Below are 21,825 nucleotides of genomic sequence, written 5' to 3' on the forward strand. Positions count from 1 at the left end.
TTGTTATATATACATAGTGTTTACTGCATGTGCTACAGTCCTGTCTAAACTGTTTTCACTAAATCACAACTGCCCAGAATTACGCAGAATCTCCAGATTTTTGCCTTATATTTTTGGTATGATCATCATAAAATGTGTTGTTTTCTAGCAAATTATTCGGGATTGAAGTCCTTAAATAATTACAAGCATTTGGATTTAAGACTCCATATCCTTCAAAAAATGCTTGCTAATGCAAAACCTATGATTTTATCAACTTTCTAAGTTGAAACAGCAATATTTAAAATGTGCACCTGATTTTGACCTTTGCCCCCAATTATTTTTGTGCTTGCCCAATGTTCTTGCACTAAGAGGTTGAGAGGTATGCTGTGCCCCAAGCCCAGACACAAGACAAAACAAGCTCGAATACCTTGAATGTCATCATTTGAAAAGAACAAAATGGTGCTGGGCACAACAATACAGTGTGATGTGCTGTTTGTCTGCTCATTTTACATCGTATTATTACATGTGATTCAGTTCATCTGGGTGTTGTCAGATGTTTCCTGTCTCTGTGAAGAGCAGGCTATAATGTTACTAAACTGCATCAGCAGTTGGCAGGCAGTTGATCCGTCCCAGTCATCAAGTGCTCAAAAGCTAGTGTAAGATAGAATAACCTGTCTGCACTCTCTTAAATTCTGCATCTATTCTAAGCTGTCAAAGCCACAGGAAAGTGTTGTGCAGCATAACATGTGACAAAAATTGTACATATCCAGTATATTCTCTCTTTGATGCACTCTATATCTACGTTTCCTTCTGGCATTCACTTTTAAGGCATGCTTTGTTGTATGTCCGCAAATGCACATACATTATTTCAGTCTGAATGCTCTAACAGTTCTGTTATCATAATGTAAGCTGATAGTTCTGCAAAATGAGTTTCATTTTAAGAAAGGTCTCCTTCTCACTTCTGAAGTGTGCATGATTAGATCATTACTTCTTTCTAACTTCCTCATCTGCTAGACAATGAGGATTCACTGCAATACTTCAGACTGAGTGCTGCAAAGTATCAAAAAGAAGAGATGTGACAGAATTACTTTGAGTTCAAGTCCAGCAGAGATGGATTAGGTAGCCTCTTTCCTAGTGAGTGTCCAGATCCTTCAGCTATCTTCTGAAACACAAGGTTTATTACTAGTTTTACAAGTCAGTATTTATTTAAACAGCTATAGCAACTGAAAAGAGAACTGTAGAGGATAACATTTATTATCTGTGCAAGCAGACTATTAAGCATTATACAATGACATTTATTTAGTATTCCAAAATGTGCATAAAGAAATCATAGCTCAATTATGCCTGTTATAAATTCAGCATTACCTACAGAAAGAAGCCTGGTAGCTGCAATGAAATAAATCTCACTGGCTACAGAACCATCAGAAGTCACAGCTGCCACCCATGCACAACCTCCCAGAATTAAATATTAGCATTATGAGCAAGCAGAAGGGTGGCCATGGTGGTGCAGTGGTTAGCGTTGTTGCCTTACAGCAAGAGGTTCTCTGATTCAGTCCTCGGCTGGGGTGCCTTCTATGTGGAGTCTGCATGTGTTTCCTTTGGGTGTTCCAGTTTCCTCCCACATCCCAAAGACATGCTGTAGGTGGATTGGACACTCTAAATTGGCCCTAGGCATGTGTGTGTGTGCCTTACGTGGAAGGTTGGATGCTGGGCTGGCAAATCAACACTGTAAAACTCCGCTGCCAATCATGAGCAGACATGTGATCTGCTGTGGCTACCCCTAACCGGGAAAAGCCAGAAGAAGCATACTGCAGTAAAAAGTGTATTATTCTCAAAAAGCAGTTCAGTAATAATACTAATTTTTGATATATATGTTTTTTGCAATTGCATCAAGCCTCCCTATATCAGCTAGACCCATTTATTCTCCTATCGTAGATATTCAACACGTGAGGGTAACAGCTGGCCAGGACAGACAATCATATAGGCACACTTAGTTGTGGTTTCTGCCCTTACTGTCATTCTGGTAATGGGGGTGTATTGATGTTACTCCACCCCACAACTGGAGGAGCCACACTATCCCCTCCATCTGATTGCATGTTTCCATGCACCTGCAATGAAGGCTACTCTGTTTGTGGATCAGTGACTAAATGCCCACCCCTGGACCACCTCCCCAGCATTAAAATCAGCCTTCCAAGGGACTGGGACATTAAATAAAAGCACTGATTCCTCCCTTTTGAGAAGAGGCCCAATAATCCTTACATCTGCTCCAGTATACATCTAAGTTGCTAATCAATCTCAGTCTGTCTTGGCTGTAGTCAGAGCTTTATCCATCCACTCTAATGCAGCCGGCAGCAGTTGCAGTGATTCATCATTTTACTGCCACAGATGTTAAACTGCATTTCGAGACTTTTACACTCTTTACCATGGTATGCTGATTGCTCTGGCTGGTTCCACTTTCACTAAACTTGCAGCATTCAATTTCCTTATTAAAAAAATAAATTAAAAAAAGAGATAATTTTACTTATTAGACTAAAGGAAACTTGCTGGTACTGGAACTTTAAACAAATGTGTTTCATAAAATAATAATTATAACCCTCAGAGATATGCATTCTGTCAGCATTTTCTGCTCAGAAAAGTATAAATATATAAGTATGCACACATGCACGCGCACGCACACACACACACACACACACACACACACACACACACACACACACACGCACATATATATATATATATATATATATATATATATATATATATATATACACATACAGTAGATATAGATATAGATAAAGATATAGATACAGATACACACACATGCGTAAGCAGTCCATTCTAAGCTGGCTAACAGAGATCTTAGGAGGCAAATGAATATGGAAGCATTAGAAAGTTCACATTATACAATGCCATTACAAAAAATAGGCAAGTAATTTTTCTTCTTTTTTTTTTTATTTATTAAGTAATGGCATTGTATACTGACAAAAATCAACTTCTTGTGATTAATGTTTATTACCCATGCCTGGCTTTTTTTATTTTAATCAAGAGGGTAAAGATTGTACCAATCATGAGTAAACCAAACAGTACCCACACCCAGTTTGGATTATTGCTAAAGCCGTTTACAGGTCTTATGTCACCCCATTCTCTACTACTATTTTGCTTATCCAATGCTTGCTTGGTAGCTGGGTTAATGAGCTTAGGTGAGCCATTCAGACACCAGCTAGAGCACAAAACAAAAGAGTAAAATAAATGACAAAAAGGAAAATGAAAATGACATATATAACAAGCAGAACACACTGGACAATAAATGAAAACAATACATAACTGCAAGTACAAACGTAATAGTAACTTACAAATCAAAAAAATTTAATCAGTGCAGTTAACTCTAGTAGTGAATACAAATAATATATGAATACATTCCGAATTACTTCAATACCGTACCATAAACAATCTTCTCTCCTCCACACAACATGGTTTTTGTCCCAGTCACTGCACCAATACTGCCCTGCTTCACTTTGCTTGTATCATTAATAAAAAAAAGAAATACCAGAAACCTAACATTGTTCTTATTCCTAGACCTGTCCAAAGCATTCAACACCATCTCTCACCATAAACTAATGCTAAAACCCTCCTGCTTGGTCTCTTCCCCAACTTCCTCTCATGCTTAACAGCTACTTAACAGATAGATTCCAAGTGGTCACATGGAGGCAAGAATACTCTTTTATTTCTACCCATTACTGTAGAAGTGCCACAAGGTTTCATAGTTGTCCCCTCCTGTTTACATATTTCTAGATGATCTACTTACTGCTTCCAAGCATGCACTATTCAATAACGTGCAGATGACTCCACCCTCATCTGTATAACCTGTAACCTACAAATTCATCAAGAAACTACTCAAGAATCCTTTACATCCATAGAATCCTGGCTAGACAACTCACAGCTCCTACTTAACCAAAAAAATAAAACTACTACTTTTCACCCTAAAAACATTCTTCCAAAGCAAAACAGTTGTCAAAATCAGGTGATTAAATAACACCCTGTTTGAACATGTCCTTAACACCAAACTCTTAGCAGCTATAATCGATGACAAATTGAAATTTTACCTACACTTCCAAACTGTTATTAAAAAAAAGCACCAAAAGCTCAGCCTTTTGTATAAAACAAAACCCAACCTAACAGACCAAACTAGAGAAACCATAGTTAAAGCCTAACTCCTACTTACCCTACTGTATACCTCCCCACTCTTTACTAACCTACAAATCTCCACAGAAACAAAGCTGGAACAATGCTACAATAGAATAGCTCACTTTGCTGCAAATTGCTTTGTTATTACTCATCACTGTTCTGCCCTTAAACAACTAAATTGGACTGACGGCCACATCACCAGCACTATATTCAGCTACTACTAGCTCATACTCTAATATATTACCCTGATAAGTGTCCAGCACTAAGAAGTAAGCTTCAGCGCAACCACCCTACCAAAGATCTCTCTAAAGACAAACTCTTTCTCTCCACCTCTAAAGCCCAAAATGCATTGGGAGCCTCCTTATACTCAAGTTCTGTAGATGCCCTCTGGAATGCCCTCCCACATGCTCTCAGGCTTCTTGAAAACAAACAATCATTCAAAACACAGCTAAGAAAACACTGTTCAGTATCCTGGCTCTGTAGCTGCAGTTATAAATCTCCAGGATAAATATAATGTATTTGCTTCTTCCACCTCTTCTACTATATCTCTGCTCTTCTCTGCTCTGCTACCAACAATCACTCTGTCTTTACCCACAACACCTTCTACCTATGCCTCTCTTAATACCTTTACCACTCATTTTATTTATATCTCATAATTTAATCAACCTTTTGCTTCTCTCCTTTGTAAATAACTCAGCAGTCTCTATTGTGACATCTGTCCTACTGCATAGTTATTTAAATATAGCTTTATAAAATATAATTAGTATAAGAAGCCTTACTACTATATGTATAGTTACTATCTTGTCTATTTTGATATTGTAAATGTATTTTGATTGTATTAAGCCTGATATTATTGATATTGTATAACTTAAAAGATTTTGTTTGTACTGCATGTACTGGAGCTTGTCTTCCTGGGTCTCCTCTAAAAAGGGGCCTCTGTGCCCAACCAGACTTCTCCTGTTAATAAACATAAAATAAAATAAATAAAACAGCACATCTGTGTATCTGTATATCTGGTATAACACTGTAATCTGCAATGAATTCAGTGGCAGAACAGCATTAGATGACAGGGTGGACATAACATTTGCAGGTTGCTCTTTAAGTACAACTTACTCCTGAAATGCTGAGTACAGTGTCCTATTGTTATGGATGTAGGATTAAGAAAACATGGTCCTTGGCTCTGAGAAGGTAGGGGTGTCACATAGGAGCAGATAACCACTGCACTGTGACCTCATTTATATGATGTGTTATCTGTCTACAAAACTGATTCAAATGTGGAGCTTTTCTCCACAGGCTTCTACTGAAAATGTATTAATGCCCAGTCAGACTTTACCAGTAAACAAATGTAAAATAAATAAACAAACAATAAGTTTTGACAATCTACAGAGGTCAATTAACTTATGTATTTTGACAGTACACCCAAGTGTGCCTAGCAGACATAATGACGGTATCTCACAGCAATGTTTTGCTGCACATCTCATCACTATTAATAATGTATCAGTGATATTATTCCTGCCTTAAGGAATGGGAGCCCACAGCCAGTATAATTTACATATCTGTGAATTGCTTGTATTGCAATCCAGTAATTTGCATACTTACTGCAAATCTGGACTTTTTCAGTAATGCACCAGGGTATATCAAGCAACAGCCTATGTGGAATTATTCATAGGCACTCTGTATAACCATGTCAGTGACTGCATAGAGGCTGCTGTGCCTACCAGAAGTAAGCCTAAAACTAACTCCAAAAATAAAACACCCTAGCGGAATCTAAAATTACATAGATTGTACAAAACAAAACAAAAAAAGTAATGCTAAAATTAAGAAGTGCAACACCAAAAAAGATAAAAGTGTCTCATCAAACTGAATAGACAACTAAGAGAACTAATTAAATTCAACAAAGCAAACTGAAGTAAAGATAGCATCCCAGGCCAAGGCCTCATTAGCTATGTTCGAAACCTCAAAGGCAGTACATAACAATGTGTACTGAACTGTTGGTAAATGGAGTTACATTCATGGAACCGGGAGATATAGAAAATCTTCTGGTTGACAGATTTAGCTCCAGATTTAGCCCCCCTCACCCCCAAATGCCCACCAATGAAACACTATCTAACCAAACCTCTCCAACTATCAGTACGGAGAAGGCCTTAGGTGAACTCTCTAAGGCCAAGATTACAGTTTTGATGGGCCTCCGTGATATCCCAGGATGCCTCCTAAATAGCCTGAAATATGGCATATCAGGGAAACTAGAGTAACTATTCAACCATAGCCTCAGCACAGGCTTCATACCATGCAAATGAAGGACTGTAATAGTCATCCCACTGGACAAGGGCAGACCATTAACAGACCTGGGAACTACAGTCCCATTAGCTTGACTAGTCTCATATACATAGCCATGAAAAGAATTATCATGTAAATTATTAACAATGACATAGGAAACTTTCAGACACTGAACCCAACACAGTTTGGTTTCATCAAATGCAGGTCATGCCTACCGAACCTAATAGACTTCTTTGAGAAGGTCACCAAGGCAATGGATGAGGCAAAATAGTACATACTGCCTACCTTGACCTAGCCAAGGCATCTGATACAATACCTCACTGAAGCATTGTGAAAACATCTCATGGAATCAGGCTTAAACCCCTATGTAACTCACTCGATTGCCATCTGGCTCACAGACAGGACCCAGAAAGCTAGGATTGGAGAGACTACCTCCACAAAGAGGCTGTTCACCAGTGAAGTCCCCCAGGGCACTGTGCTAGGCATGCTCCTCTTTGACATCTATTTTTTTTTTGGAAATCAAGGCCAATTACCAATTTGCAAATGATTACAAGCTAGGAACTATCAGAAACTCCCCAAGATGCTAACACCTTACAAGAAGGTTTAATATACAAATGACTGATGCCAAAGCCATGGCTTAAAACTCAAAGCAAAGAAATGCATAACAGCACCTTTTGGGAAGTTGGACACCCACGGAAACTAACTCATTGAGATAACACTCCTAAAAGTATGCACAGTAGTTAGGGATTTGGAGACTTATGGAGACAGTAATGTGACTTTCAATCAACATGTGTCTAAGGTAGTAAGAAAATCATTTTATGTCACTCGGCACACATAAGTAAGGACATAGCATTACATCCAGGGATGTCAATGTGCCACTGTACTCAGCCTTCATCAGGCCCATCATTGAGAATAACACCCCTTCATTATGTACCTCACCAGGCATCTGCAGCAACTGGAATGTCCACAGAGGCATAAACACAAGAATACAGAGCATAAACATAATGCATTATGCAGATTATCTCAAAACCCCATCTTTATACTATACTTTCTGCAAACTGCTGAGAGGTGATTGATGCCTGGTTAAAGGCATCCTTGGATAACAATCTGATGGACCTTTTGCATATCTACAAAATGAACAGCACCAGAACTACTAGATCTAAGGAAACTTTGCTTGCAACTTAAATAGGACATGTTGGAGGAACATGTATGTATCTCAGAGAATCCCCATTCTCTGTAATAGGATTCCCATCCATGTGAAGCATGGGACATGTAATAACTAGTAAATTAAGACAATGTTCAGCAAGAAGGATAAAATCTAACTAGGGATGGCAGTACCTTAGTTATCATGCTAAAAAACTTAGCATTCTTCTGCTTCACAGCCATGGTTATACCCTCTGCAGCTGATAAACATTATTGTACCATAATTATTAATCTAAAAATAAAATCATACTCAAGCATAAATAAGTCAGACTTTGTAGATATAATCAATATAAATAATGATGCAATTAATGATATACCCATGAATTCATTAAAGGGCCTAGCAATAGTTATATGGTTCATGCTAAAAAGGCATTGGTCCCACGACATGGTATTTTCTGATTTAGAGACAAGTTAGCCATTTTTGGCTAATTTGGGTGTCCCTGAATTGCAGTCACTATGGTGACATGTAGATTATTGCAGATATGCATGTCCTGGTAATAAACCGCTGCTTGTGTAGGCACTGACGTACTACCAAATTACTCTTCCACACACACACACACACACACACACACACACACACACACACACACACACACACACACACACACACACACATACACAGACATATAAACAGACCACTGTCCCTGACCTCATTGCCCTCCAGTGGCCCCACCCCCATGATCCCCATAACAGCCATTACAGCACATGTGTAGTATGCCCTGGTGGCTATTGTGTCTCCCACCCCCCCATCACTGTAATATCGTAGATGCTGTTATGCCACATTTGTAGACTCCCTGGTGTCCAGTGTTTCCACCCACCCCTGATCCCTATTATGACACTTAAAGGTAGAAATTCCTGGCATCTACTGTTCTCCCCAATCACCTCCTAATTGCTGTATTGCTGTATGTACCATTTGACAGTTAAAGGTAGAAATCCCTGCTGTTTGTTGTTCCCTTCCACCCCATCCCTCAAACCCTGTACTAATGTTAGTGACATAATGGCACTTCACTGTTGAGTTATCATTGGTGTCTAGTGGCTTCCATCCTGATCCCCATGCTGATGTTTCCATTATGGCATTTCACTATTGAGTTAAACTAGTGTCTAGATGCTCCCCCCATCCTGATTCAAATACTATGGTCATGGCCATGTTCTCTCCCTTGACGTGGTGAGGCCAGCCATGTTGATCTACATAGAAATTGCTGAGCATGTAGATGCCTTCTTAGCAGGAGGTTCTGGGGGTGGATAGCAAATGGCTAATTAGCATATGCCTTTCCCTTGGACTGTCTCATTAGCATTCAGCACGGCCATGGAACCAGCCCTATGTGGTGCTGCACACCTTCATGCTTAAACACTGTGCACCACAGTGTGGTATATGGAGATGTACGCATCATGGTACTTTCACAAATTCCCCCAGTAGTTATCAAAACAGAGTTGAAAACTATTCTTAGTCACTCAGATAAATTTGTTCTGTATACTGTCATTGAGTTCTTGGATATTAAACACATTTCTATTCATAAACACATACCAGTATGATACAAATATACAAGAAACTTAAAAAAAACTTTGGTGGAATCTCAAATGAAGTAAAATATACTACTAAAAAGATGCACTGTTCAACTTGCAGAAATCACTATCAACATGAAACAAGCCTACATTAGATAAAGTGCAGAAATTACCTTTTTTTCTTATAAAATATTCCATATCTATGAACTCAGCTTGACCTCAAAGGTTGAAAGAAGTTATAGCAATATCAGATTCTCTTTTGAGCATCCAATGTAATTAAATAGTATCCTATTATTGTAAATATAATATGCACTCAGTAAATAATTATGATGTCAAACAGCACAAGACACTGGAAACATACTTGCAGAAAAAAAGATTATGGTGGGACATGTATTGGGAGTATATCTTAACCATAACTTTTGCTATGACCAGCTGATACAAGGAAAATGGAGAAATCTGTAACAGGATCATTTTCCTTAAACCTGAGCAATAAATATGCATGACTAATAACGTTAACCTTGACAGACTACCCAGAGGCAATGAAGTATTATGTCTAAGAAGTTACAAGTTTATAAAAACATACACATAAGTGTTCAAGTCACAAATTTAGGTAAGGGATAAAGTAAGAATTTTAAAGGGATTATAAAATTAGTAGGGTCCAGACTATCCTGAAAACTAAACAGAAAACAAAACATATATAAGAAGGTGTTCAAATCAGTTATATAAGTTAATACTTAAAGGAATGATAAGAGGATCCAGATAGGATCAGAGCCAGATCCTTCATGAAATAAAATGTGAGAATTATAAAGTCTAACTCATCTTTGGTGAACGGAAGAATACTTATACAGCAGTCGTGATGAGAGAACTGAGTCACTGAAATTTGTCTTAAGTTTATCACAGAGCAGACCAGTTTGATACAGAAGTTGTGACATCTGTAATATAGCACATTCCAGTGGGGAGCAGAGTTATCTGGAAAACAGTAGCATATCCAGATAAAGGGCAATAGAAAACATCCATGCAATCAAAGTGGAACTACTCAGGATAGAGGGCTGCATCAGAGAGAATGGGGGGTCTACTAGCATAGAAGAACAATTTGATCAAACAGCAATAGCATTAGATAATGCCAACGGCAGGATGGTATGTCAAGGAAAACCAAAGTTTGTATCCAAAACAATAACAGTACATGTAAAGTAGTGGGATCTTGGAAGAAGGGGGATTCCAGCTAGGAAAGACCAATCACTATCAATGTAAGAAGGATGGTGCTACATTAATAAATCCCTATGTACTGTACAGAGGGTAGCACACTAGAACGGGTGATATTATTGCTGCCTACATTGTCTATGCATGATGCCAAAAGGTACTGACTAATCTGCATGCCTTGGGGATAACATAATCTTCCTATAAGACAGAGATAGGTCAACATGTAAAAGATTAGTCAAATGCTACAGGTACATGAGCGTGGGCCAAAGGGCAAAGGCAGGAAATCAAATGTCTGATAACCACTAAACTGACATCAGTGAAGTTAACTCCTATAACCAGCAAAGTCATATGTGAAAATAATGACCTAGCATACAATATGTACCCTTTTTATATAGCAACTTAAGAAACGTGGAAAAAATAATGTCAGTCATAATGCTTACTCATAAAAATTTGCTCTGGTTTGACTGCAAAATACAGGAGTATGCAAAAATTTAAATAATACCTTAAAAGACATATCTGAGTTTAGATATATTCACACACTTACACATACACACACAAATACACAGGCACACACACACATGCACAGAGAGAGAGAGAGAGAGAGAGAACATAACATTCAAGGCATTACTCAAGGCTCTAGCACCTGAAGTAGAAGAGAAAATAGGATGAGTTGAAGAATGGCGGCACTTCAAAACAGCATGCGTGAGGACTATATAGAACAGACATCCTGTAGAGCCAGGTATGGAAGTAAGGTACAGAAGGAAAGCTGGTGGTGGAATGCAGAAGTCCAAGAAATCATCAAAAGAAAGGAGGTGTGCAGGAAAAATGAAAGATAGAAAAGATGGACCAGAATACTGGTTGGCTAACAAAGACGCTAAGACAGGAGTTGCAATAGCAAAGAGCAAGATATCAAAGGTACTCTGCCAGCTTCTCGAAAGTGACTCAGTAGATGGAACAAAGAAACTCGATCAGTTTATATGGCAAAGACTGTGAGATAAAAATCAGGCACCCTTCAAAAGGGATGCCAGCAACAACATGCTCACCAGTCCACAAGACATCAAAGGCATATGGAAGGAGAACTTCCAGCAGGTTCTGAATGAAGAAAACCCCACAGAAGCTGTACTGTCCCAGACACAGCTTATGAAGAAAGAGGAGAAGGAGGAGCGCAGTACAAAAGAAGTAAGAACAACACATAGAAAATGGAGTCGGGGAAATCAGCAGGCTCACATGAGGTCACAGCAGATATATTAATGATGTGTGAGATAGGAAAAAAATGTCTCCTTAGGGCACACATAACAGTATGGAGAGAAAGGAGTATCCCAGATGACTGGAGAATAAGCATACTAGTGCAAGTGTTCAAGAACAAAGGGGGCATTCACAACTATGGGCAGTACAAAAGTATCAAACTCCTGTCACATTGCATGAAAATTCTGGAGATGGTCACTGAGAAATGAACATTCAGAGTGGTAGAAAGTAAAATGGGAGATGAGCAGTTTGAATTTGGATCAGGATGTGGCACAACTGACCCAATGTTTGCAGTGAGACAGATAGTTGAGAAGAAGCTAGAGATGTGGAGAGTCCAGCTCAACATCCTTACACTTGGAGAAAGCATATGACAAGGTCCCAAGAAACTGATTTGTGCAGTCCTTTGGTAGTTCAAAGTCCCAGAAACATTGGTAGAATTAGTTCAGGCTATGTACAAGCACCAAGTGGCTCAAGTACAGACAGTATTTGGTCTCACAAAGGGGTTCGCAGTGGGAGTGGGGGTGCATCAGGGTTCACCTCTGACTCCACTGCTGTTCATACTGGTGATGGATTACAATGACAAACAGGTTGAATGGGACAGATCAACAAAGTTGTTTTATGCAGACAATGTAGCATTATAGGTAGACTCTGAGCAAGAACTTTAGCAAAGGATAGGGGAATGGAATGCAAAACCAATGGCACATAGGATGAAACTGAGTACAGATAAGACAGCTGTAATGGTAGCAAATGGGGGAAATCAGAAGAAGCTGAGAAGTGAGATAGAAGGTAAAATATTGGAACATAGGTTCATGGGTTAGTACTAGGCTACCTGCCCTTTCAGGCCATGTTAAACCTAGCCAGTTACCCCATGTGAGAATCAACCCCTGCACCTTGTGTCTGTAAGGTAAACACCTTAACCATTAGGCCAACCCCCTACAGGTTAACAGCTTCAAGTGTCTGGGAGGGGTGTTTGAGGAGAAGGGAAATCTCCCAAGCTATGCAGACATCCTACAGAAAGGCCTCGCTGAGACCAATGACTGGTGTCGAAAACCATGGCCTTAAGCTTAATGCCAAAAAATGCGTTATCATCCCCTTTGGGAAAAATTAATTTCCCACTAATTACCACATCGATGGGAGACCACTGAACACTGAAGGTGTTATAAGAGATCTGGGGACACAGATTGACAGCAACCTCTCCTTCAACCACCACATTGCCACTGTGGTCAGAACGTCCTTCTATGTGGCACATCTCATTACCAAGGGTTTTGCATCCAGGAAGAATGAGGTCATCATTTCTCTCTACTCTTCCCTCATTAGACCAGTCATAAAGTATAATGCCCCATTTGGCATGTACCTCACTAGACACCTGCAACAGCTGGAGAGGCCACAAAAGTACCTCAAAAAGATGATCCTAGGCCTTAAACACATGCCCTACATGGACAGACTAAAAAAACTCCAGCTGTTCTCTGTGTCATATCATCTACTTAGAGGCGATCTCTGCTTGACTTAGAAAGCCATGTCTGACCCAGCTCTGTTAGAAATGCTACATCTAAAGAAATCCCAATCCCTCCGCACCACATGCTCCAGAGACCTCAACCTCATTACTACAATCAACAGAACATGCTCGAGAGACAGGTTCATAACCCAGAGACTGCCCATACTCTGGAATAGACTTCCCATATATGTCAGGCAGAGCACCTCTCTGGCCCTCTTCAAGAGAAATCTTGATAAGTGGATGGGTAATAGAAAGTTCACCCCAGAGTCACTCCAGTCACTCTAACTGATAAAGGCACTGGGAACTAATGTTGGGCTGCACAATGCCAAGGCACCTCTATTGACTAGGCTTGTAAAGGCTCCAGAGCCATTGGCCTAGTACAAAGAGAACAGATTGGGGTGATTCAGACACATGTGCAGAAAAGCAAAAGACAATCTGGTGAAGAAGATTTAGGACAGACAAGAAGAAGGCAAGAGGAAACAAGGGTATCCAGCAAAGAGATGGATTGATTGTCTGAGAGAAGACCTGTGAAAGTCAGGCATAAGTGTTGAGGAAGTTAGGAGAATGGCATTGAATATAGAGGGAGAGATGATGACAGCTGACACAACTCCCCAATCCCATGTAGATAATGGGAAGACATGAGTTAATGGTGATGATGATGATGATATGTGTGTGTGTGTGTGTGTGTGTGTGTGTGTGTGTGTGTGTGTGTGTGTGTGTGTGTGTGTGTGTGTGTGTGTCTGTGTGTGTGTGTGTATGTGTGCGTGTGTGCATGTTTGTGTGTGTGTGTGTGTGTGTGTGTGTGTGTGTGCGCACATGTGCGTGTGCGTGTGTGTGTGTATTATATGTGTATATATATATATATATATATATATATAGGACCAATAACATGTAACTTCACAAAATAAATATTGAGTCATAACTGTTTATCAACTTCCAGAAATGGCGACACTAACTTCATTGACCTCACATGTTTGAAACAGAAAAACAATGATCCACAATCAAAACAAAACACTCAACCAGCAGTTTGCATGGGGCAAGCCCACTCGTGGCCCCCCTCCACACCACCTGCTAATTATATATACCAACTCTGAGATTGTACTACAGTGATAAAAGGGCATATGCAGTGATCCCCACTGCACCGCAATGTCATAGTGAAAAAGGCAGTATTTTACAATATTCTGATTTTTGATCAACTGTACCGACTTTTTCACCTTTAATGAAAAAGTCGCTTTGACAGAAGGTTCTGCACTTATATATACACACACACACAACAGATTGGGACACAGGTTGACAGCAAACTCTCCTTCGACCACCACATTGCCAATGTGGTTAGAAAGTCCTTCTATGTGGAATATCTCATTACCAAGGGTTTTGCATCCAGGAAGAAAGAGGTCATCATCTCTCTCTACTCTTCCCTCATTTGACCAATCATCGAGTATAATGCACCATTTGGCATGTACCTTGCTAAACACCTGCAACAGCTGGAAAGGCCACAAAAGTACCTCACGAAGAGGATCCTATGCCTTAAACACATGCCCTTCATGGACAGACTCAGAAAACTCCAGCTTTTCTCTGTCTTATATCATCTATTAAGAGGCAATCTCTGCTTGACTTACAAAGCCATGTCTGACCCAGCCCTGTTAGAAATGTTACTCCTAAAGAAATCCCAATCCCTCCACACCACACACCCCAGGGACCTCCACCTCATTACCACAATCAACAAAACATGCTGGAGGGACAGGTTCATAACCCAGAGACTGCCCATGCTCTGGAATAGACTTCCCATACGTGTCAAACAGAGCACCTCACTGGCCCTTTTCAAGAGAAAGCTTGATGAGTGGCTGGGAAATATAAAGCTCACCCCGGGGGATCACTCCAGTGGCTCTACTTGATAGAGGCACCGGGAACTAACAGCGGCATGATGCCAAGGCACTTCTATAGGCTAGGCTTGTAAAGGCTCCAGGGCCATTGGCCGAGTACACACCTAAAAACCTAAGAACCTATATGTATATATATATATATATATATATATATATATATATATATATATATATATATATATATATATATACAGGTCTGCTCATTTTAGTCGAGTAGTCTATACGTCAGCCTTCAAAACATCAACAAACCAAACTTTGACACATTACAATGCATGCTCCGAGAAACAATCTTGCCACATGCAACAAATAACATCTTTTTTGCAGGGAGGCAAGCACCCTACACCCCCACATCCCCCTGCTGATTACATATACTAATTCTGAGATTACACAATCCACAGGGAAAAGAAATATTGCTCTACCCAGTGTCTGTCAATCTTGCATACCTATCTTCCACCCGTCTGTGTTGATCAAATGGTGTTGGTCTTTTAGGTATCAGCATTCTGTAATTTTAACAGGATGTCCGACACCAATAACATATATATATATATATATATATATATATATATATATATATATATATATATATATGAATATATATGTATATATACATATCTATATATATATATATATATATATATATATATATATATATATATATACATACATATATATATATATATATATATATATATATATACATGGATCTGCTTTATAACATCGACTTACCATTTCACTGACATTCAAAACAGCAAGATGACAACGTTGCAAGTTTACAATCACAAACTCCCAGAACATCATATTTCCTCTCTGGGAAATTAACCACTTGGCCACGAATAATAACATTAAAAACAGAAGCAAATTACACCCACCAAAGTGGGGGGCTTTGTCCCCCAACACCCTCCTACTTAAATATACCAACTCTGAGATCACACTACAGCAGAGAGAAGGCAAAGTTCACCATAGTTGGCCAAGTGGTTACTTTCCCGGAGAGGAAATACAATGTTCCATGAGTTCATGATTGTAAATATGTGACATTGTCGTCTCACTGTTTTGAATGTCGACGAAATGGTAAGTCAACATTATAAGGGGATCCATATATATATATATATATATATATATATATCTACACTACAAAACACAAACCCAGCACTAGTCCACATCCAGTAGTACGTAATGAAACTGAAGTAACCACAGGGTCGATAAATATACTGCTTTATTAAGTCCACAAAAATAGCAGCATCAGTTGCATCTTCGCAACGTCAACCATGCAAGCAAACCAGTTTCACCTCATAGGCGCCATCAGTGCTACATAATCCCAGAGGTCTCTCCAACAAGCCTTTATATACATGTTCCATTAGTAATTTTAAAGTGACCCCATGTGAAATACATGTAATTGCACAGAAACATACACTCCAAAAGGGAAACATATATATCTCTCTCTCTCTATATATATATATATATATATATATATATATTTAAAATATATACATACACATATATACACTCCAAAAGAGAAAGATAAGAAAAAATAAGAAAACTACGAAAAAATACACTCAAATGGGACAGAAATATACTCCAAAGGAGAAAAAATATGTATGTATATATATATATATATATATATATATATATATATATATATATATATATATAAGAATACTCTCCCATAGAGAAAAAAAAAACACTTTTTATACATACATGTATATTGAACATATACACACACACACACATATATTTATATATATATATATATATATATATATATATATATATATATATATATACTCTCACCTTCCAGAATGAAAGAAAGGAAAAAAGCTTATATATACACATTCATATCACTATCCATTTTTATCATTATAAATTTTCATTCAGAGCAGGTTTATAGAGTGCTCCTAACCTAAGTATCTGTGTTTTTTCTTTATTATCCAAAATTTTATGTTTCTTACTCACACTATTTCCACCTAGAATCCTATCAATCCCTACAAAAATAAAATGTGCTCCAACATGTTCCAAGCGGCACTTATATAAAGCACTACGAGTTCTCTTACAATTGACATCACTCAAATGTAGAGCCTTCGTTTGTTTAAAGGGTCTTGACGTTTGCCCACTATAAAAGCTCCGCATATGCATACTGCCATATATACTATCCAGTCACTGTTACAAGTGACCAGAACCCTAATGTCATATACCCTAGTTGTACTGACTGATGTAAAAGATTTCGTCTTTGATACTATTTTACAATATATACAATTACCACAGAAGGTACTACCCCTCAATGGTTCACGTCATGTTTCCATGCCCATGAATGAACTTTTTTTTATACTTATTCAAATATTCACCCAAATATTTCCCCCTTCGATAACCAAAATTACAATGATAAAAAACAAAATAAATACGAACTGCACCGACTGCTGTTTATTGACAAAGCTCATGACAAGCTCCAAAATACTAAGCGCTTTCATCATATGTAAATCAATGGCTTCTTCAGAGTACAAGGAGCATTACATCACAAACACATGAATATTTTACACATTCAAATCACCTGCCTTAATTCATTAAATATGCTAATAAGTCAATACATTCCAAGTACAAAAAAGTAATCTATATAAAAACATATTACGTAAAACTAATATATAAAATAAATAAAATAAAATAAAATAAATCAAGCTGAATTAATACACATTCTAGGGTCAACTCATTACATTCATCTTTTGACTAAATGTTATTTCTATGATGTTGTCAAAAATAGGTCAATCCCTTGCCCAGGTAGATGTTGTTGTAATTCCAAAATGGTGGTCTATTTGGCAACATGTACAACATGCTCAGGTTTTTGCATAGGAAAAGTTGCAAGCTGAGAGAAAGGATTGCAGAACACCTAAGGACCATCAAAAATAAAGACACCCACAATGCCTTGTATGTACATTCTATGAAATGTATCAATTTTAAAAAATGTATCTTTTTTGTGATTGATCGGGTAATAGAGAGTGAAACAGGGGGTGATGGCAATGTTAAAATTGAGTCCCTAGAATACAAATGGCAAGTTATTCTTAATGCTACATCTTTTCCGGGCCTCAACGACCACATCTCAATTATGGCATTGCTTAAACAGAGAGCTATGGCTATTTAATGCTACTTAGATAGTGTTTGAGTGTATTGTTTAAGGTATTCATTCTAAGCAATTATTGTAATGCATTTTGAAAACATTATAGAAATAACATTTAGTCAAAGGATGAATGTAATGGGTTGACCCTAGAATGTGTATTAATTCAGCTTGATTTATTTTATTTTATTTTATTTATTTTATATATTAGTTTTACGTGATATGTTTTTATATAGATTACTTTTTTGTACTTGGAATGTATTGGCTTATTAGCATATTTAATTAATTAAGGTGGGTGATAGGTGGATTTGAATGTGTAAAATATTCATAAGTGTTTGTGAAGTAATGCTCCTTGTACTCTGAAGAAGCCATTGATTTACATATGGTGAAAGCGCTTAGTACTACTTTGGAGCTTGTCGTGTGATTTGTCAATAAATAGCAGTCGGTGCAGTTCATATTTATTTTGTTTTTTACTAGTTATTACTCTTTTGGGTTGTGTGTTTTATTCAAGTAAAATTACAATGATCTTCTATTATTTGTTCAAAAAATTAATAATTTCTCAAAATGGGCCAGTGTTTCTCTATTATCTGTTTGATTTTGAACTGTTTAGTACCAAAGGTAGTAATCAGTCTCAATTTATCATCTATTTAATCTACCTTACCTTCATCAGTTACCAACAAGTTGCTTCTGTCCTGAATATTACTGAATTCATATGCTTTGGTTATTAATTTTTTGTCATAGCCCCTATGTGAAAATCTCATTTCCATTTCTTTTGCCTCATTCTCAAAATCCTGCTGGTTACTACACAACCACCTTAACCTCATAAACTGTCCCCGAGATGTTTTTAATCACATATGCAGGGTGGCAACTCCTTGCTTCCAATATTGAATTTTTGGAAAAAGGCTTTCTAAACAACCTTGTTGCCATGGTTCCATCCAATAACTTAGTGACATTTACATCCAAAAAATCAATATTGAATTGCTGAGCCTTACTTGTAAATTTGATATTGAATATATTTCTACTCAAATACTCAACAAATTCATACCATTTATCAATGGTTCCCACCCATATGCACCAACTATCGTCAAGGTACCTATGCCACATATTCATATATTGTTTGTACTCATTTGCTTCAATATAAATCAATTTATCTTCAAAAAGAACCCATAAATAGATCTGCGTATATGGGTTCATAGGTAAGTACTAGGCTATCTGCCTGAGGGCATTTATAAGCCTAGCCAGAGTGTGTCGGCTTTCACCACCCCATTGATTAATTAACTGATCCTCTGTCAAGCAGAGCCAATGAAGTGATCCCAGGGGTGTATTTTCTGTTACCCATCCACTCATCAAGGTTTCTCTTGAAGAGGGTTAGTGAGGGGCTCTGCCTGATGTAATTTGGAATTTTGTTCCAAAGCATGGGAAGTCTCTGTGACAGGAATCTATCCCTCCAGTATGTTCTATTTATTGTTGTGGTGAAGTTTAGCTCACTAGAGCACATGGCTCGCAGTGACTTTGATTTCTTTAGGTGGAGCATGTCCATCAATTCTGAGTTGGACATGGCTTTGTAAGTCAAGTAGAGATCACCTCTGAGTAAGCGATATGCCACTGAGTACAGCAGGAGTTTTCTCAGTTGGGCTGCATAGGACATATGTCTGAGGCCAGTAATCATCTTGGTGAGGTACTTTTGTGGTCTTTCCGGCTGTTGGAAGTGTCTTGTGAGGTACATCCCAAATGGGGCATTGTACTCTATGATGGGTCTAATGAGTGACGAGTAGAGGGGCACTATAACCTCTTTATTTCTAGATGCGAACCCTTTAGTAATTAGATGGGCCACATAGAAGGATTTCCTAAATACTTTGGCAATATGATTGTCAAAGGCGAGATTACTATCTACCTGGGTCCCCAGATCTCTTATTACCTCTTCTGTATTAAGGGGGCTGCCGCCTATGTGGTAATTTGTGGGTGTTTTTTTCCCAAACTGGATGACTATGCATTTTTTGGCATTTAGCTTGAGGCCATGACTATGACACCAGGTGTCCATCTCAGTAAGGCCCTTTTGGAGGATGTCCGTGTCAGCTGGAGATTCAATTATGGCTCCCAGTTTGCAGTCATTGGAAAACATGGTTAGCCATAGTCCTCCTGTGTTTGCCTGTACTTCTGAGAAGTATATGCCAAACAGTAGGGGTCCCAGGACCGAGCCTTGTGGGACAGCACTTGTGACTGGTTTAGAGTCGGACCTGGAGCCCGCTATTCTTACCGTGTGAGTTCTGTCTGTAAGCCAGCTGGCAACCCATTTCATAACATAGGGGTTTATGTTCAGGCTGGTGAGTTTTTCTGTAATATCTGAGTGGGGAATGGTGTTGAAAGCCTTGGCGAGGTCAAGGTAGGCTGTGTGAACCACCTTTCCCTCATCTATGGCCTTGGTGACTGTCTCAAAGAAGTCAACCAGGTTTAGTAGGCATGATCTACCCTTAACAAAGCCAAACTGGGTCGGGTCAAGTGTTTGGAGGTTCCAAATGTCTTTGTTAATGAGTTCCATGATGATGCGCTCCATAGCCTTGCAGACCAGGCTAGTCAGGCTTATGGGGTGATAGTTACCAGGGTCAGTTGTGGCACCTCCTTTGTGGAGAGGAATAACCGTTGCTGTGTGCCATTCTATGGGCACGTAGCCTGTGGAGAGGCTGAGGTTGAACAGCATGTTTAGGTGGGGGTTAGTTCGTTCTGTAGTTCATGCAAGACGCAGCCTGGGACACCATCTGGTCCCATTGACGCTGTATTTTTGGCTTTTGAAAGGGTTGTTTTCACCTGTGCATCTGTGATTTTTGTGACACTACACTTTTCCGGTATTGTTGTGGGCCCTTTTGGAGGTGAGAGGGGGGTGAAGTTTGTAAAATTCATACCCATGGCGGTGCCCTTGATTTGCAAAAAAACACTCTGTCTTATACATAAAGGCATTGTGTTCCAAAACCAAACCTAACATTCTAAGAATAAATTCAGTTTGAGTCCTATTAAATAATTCAGAACCATCAGCCCAGTATTTAACTGCAGCTAAACCACCCTTGTGTGGAATGCTAGTATATAGCGATTGAACATCCAATGTGCATAAATAAGCACATGCAGGAACTTTTATATCATTCATTAATTTCAAAAACTCAATGCTGCCCTTAATTCTAGCCCTGATTAATGATAACAAAGGTTTTAATCGGTCCTCTAAATATTTAGACAAAGGTTCAATCAAAGACCCCCTACTCGAGACAAGCGGTCTTCCAGGCAGATTCAATATAGTTTTGTGAATTTTGGGCAGTATATAGAATGCTGTTGATTCTGGATCTACCACTTCCAACTGTTCACATAATTCACTAGTAATCAACCCATTATCTACAACATTATCTAAAAAAGCATCAACATTAGATTTAAAGCCCCATCCAGGGTCAAAAGATAATCTCATATAAGAGATGGAATCATTCAACTGTCTCATCACTTCTTTGTCATATTCCAGACTCCCAAAGCACAATAGCCCCTCCTTTATCAGCCTTAACCACCACCACCTGACCATCCTTACATAAATTTTGTAAGGCAACTCTTTGCCCCTTACTCAGATTCATACTATAATTTCTAAAAACCTCATTTGGAGTAGTATGTAAGTCACATAAGACACGCTATTCAAACATTTTAACTGTGGGATGGTATGGAGGCTGAAAGGTAGATTTTTTAATTTTGAATCTAGATACAGGCACACTTTCATCAGTGTTAGC

The sequence above is a fragment of the Protopterus annectens genome, chromosome 2.part1 (genome assembly GCF_019279795.1).
Source record: "Protopterus annectens isolate FY-2018-M chromosome 2.part1, PAN1.0, whole genome shotgun sequence".
Classification (NCBI taxonomy): Eukaryota; Metazoa; Chordata; order Ceratodontiformes; family Protopteridae; genus Protopterus; species Protopterus annectens.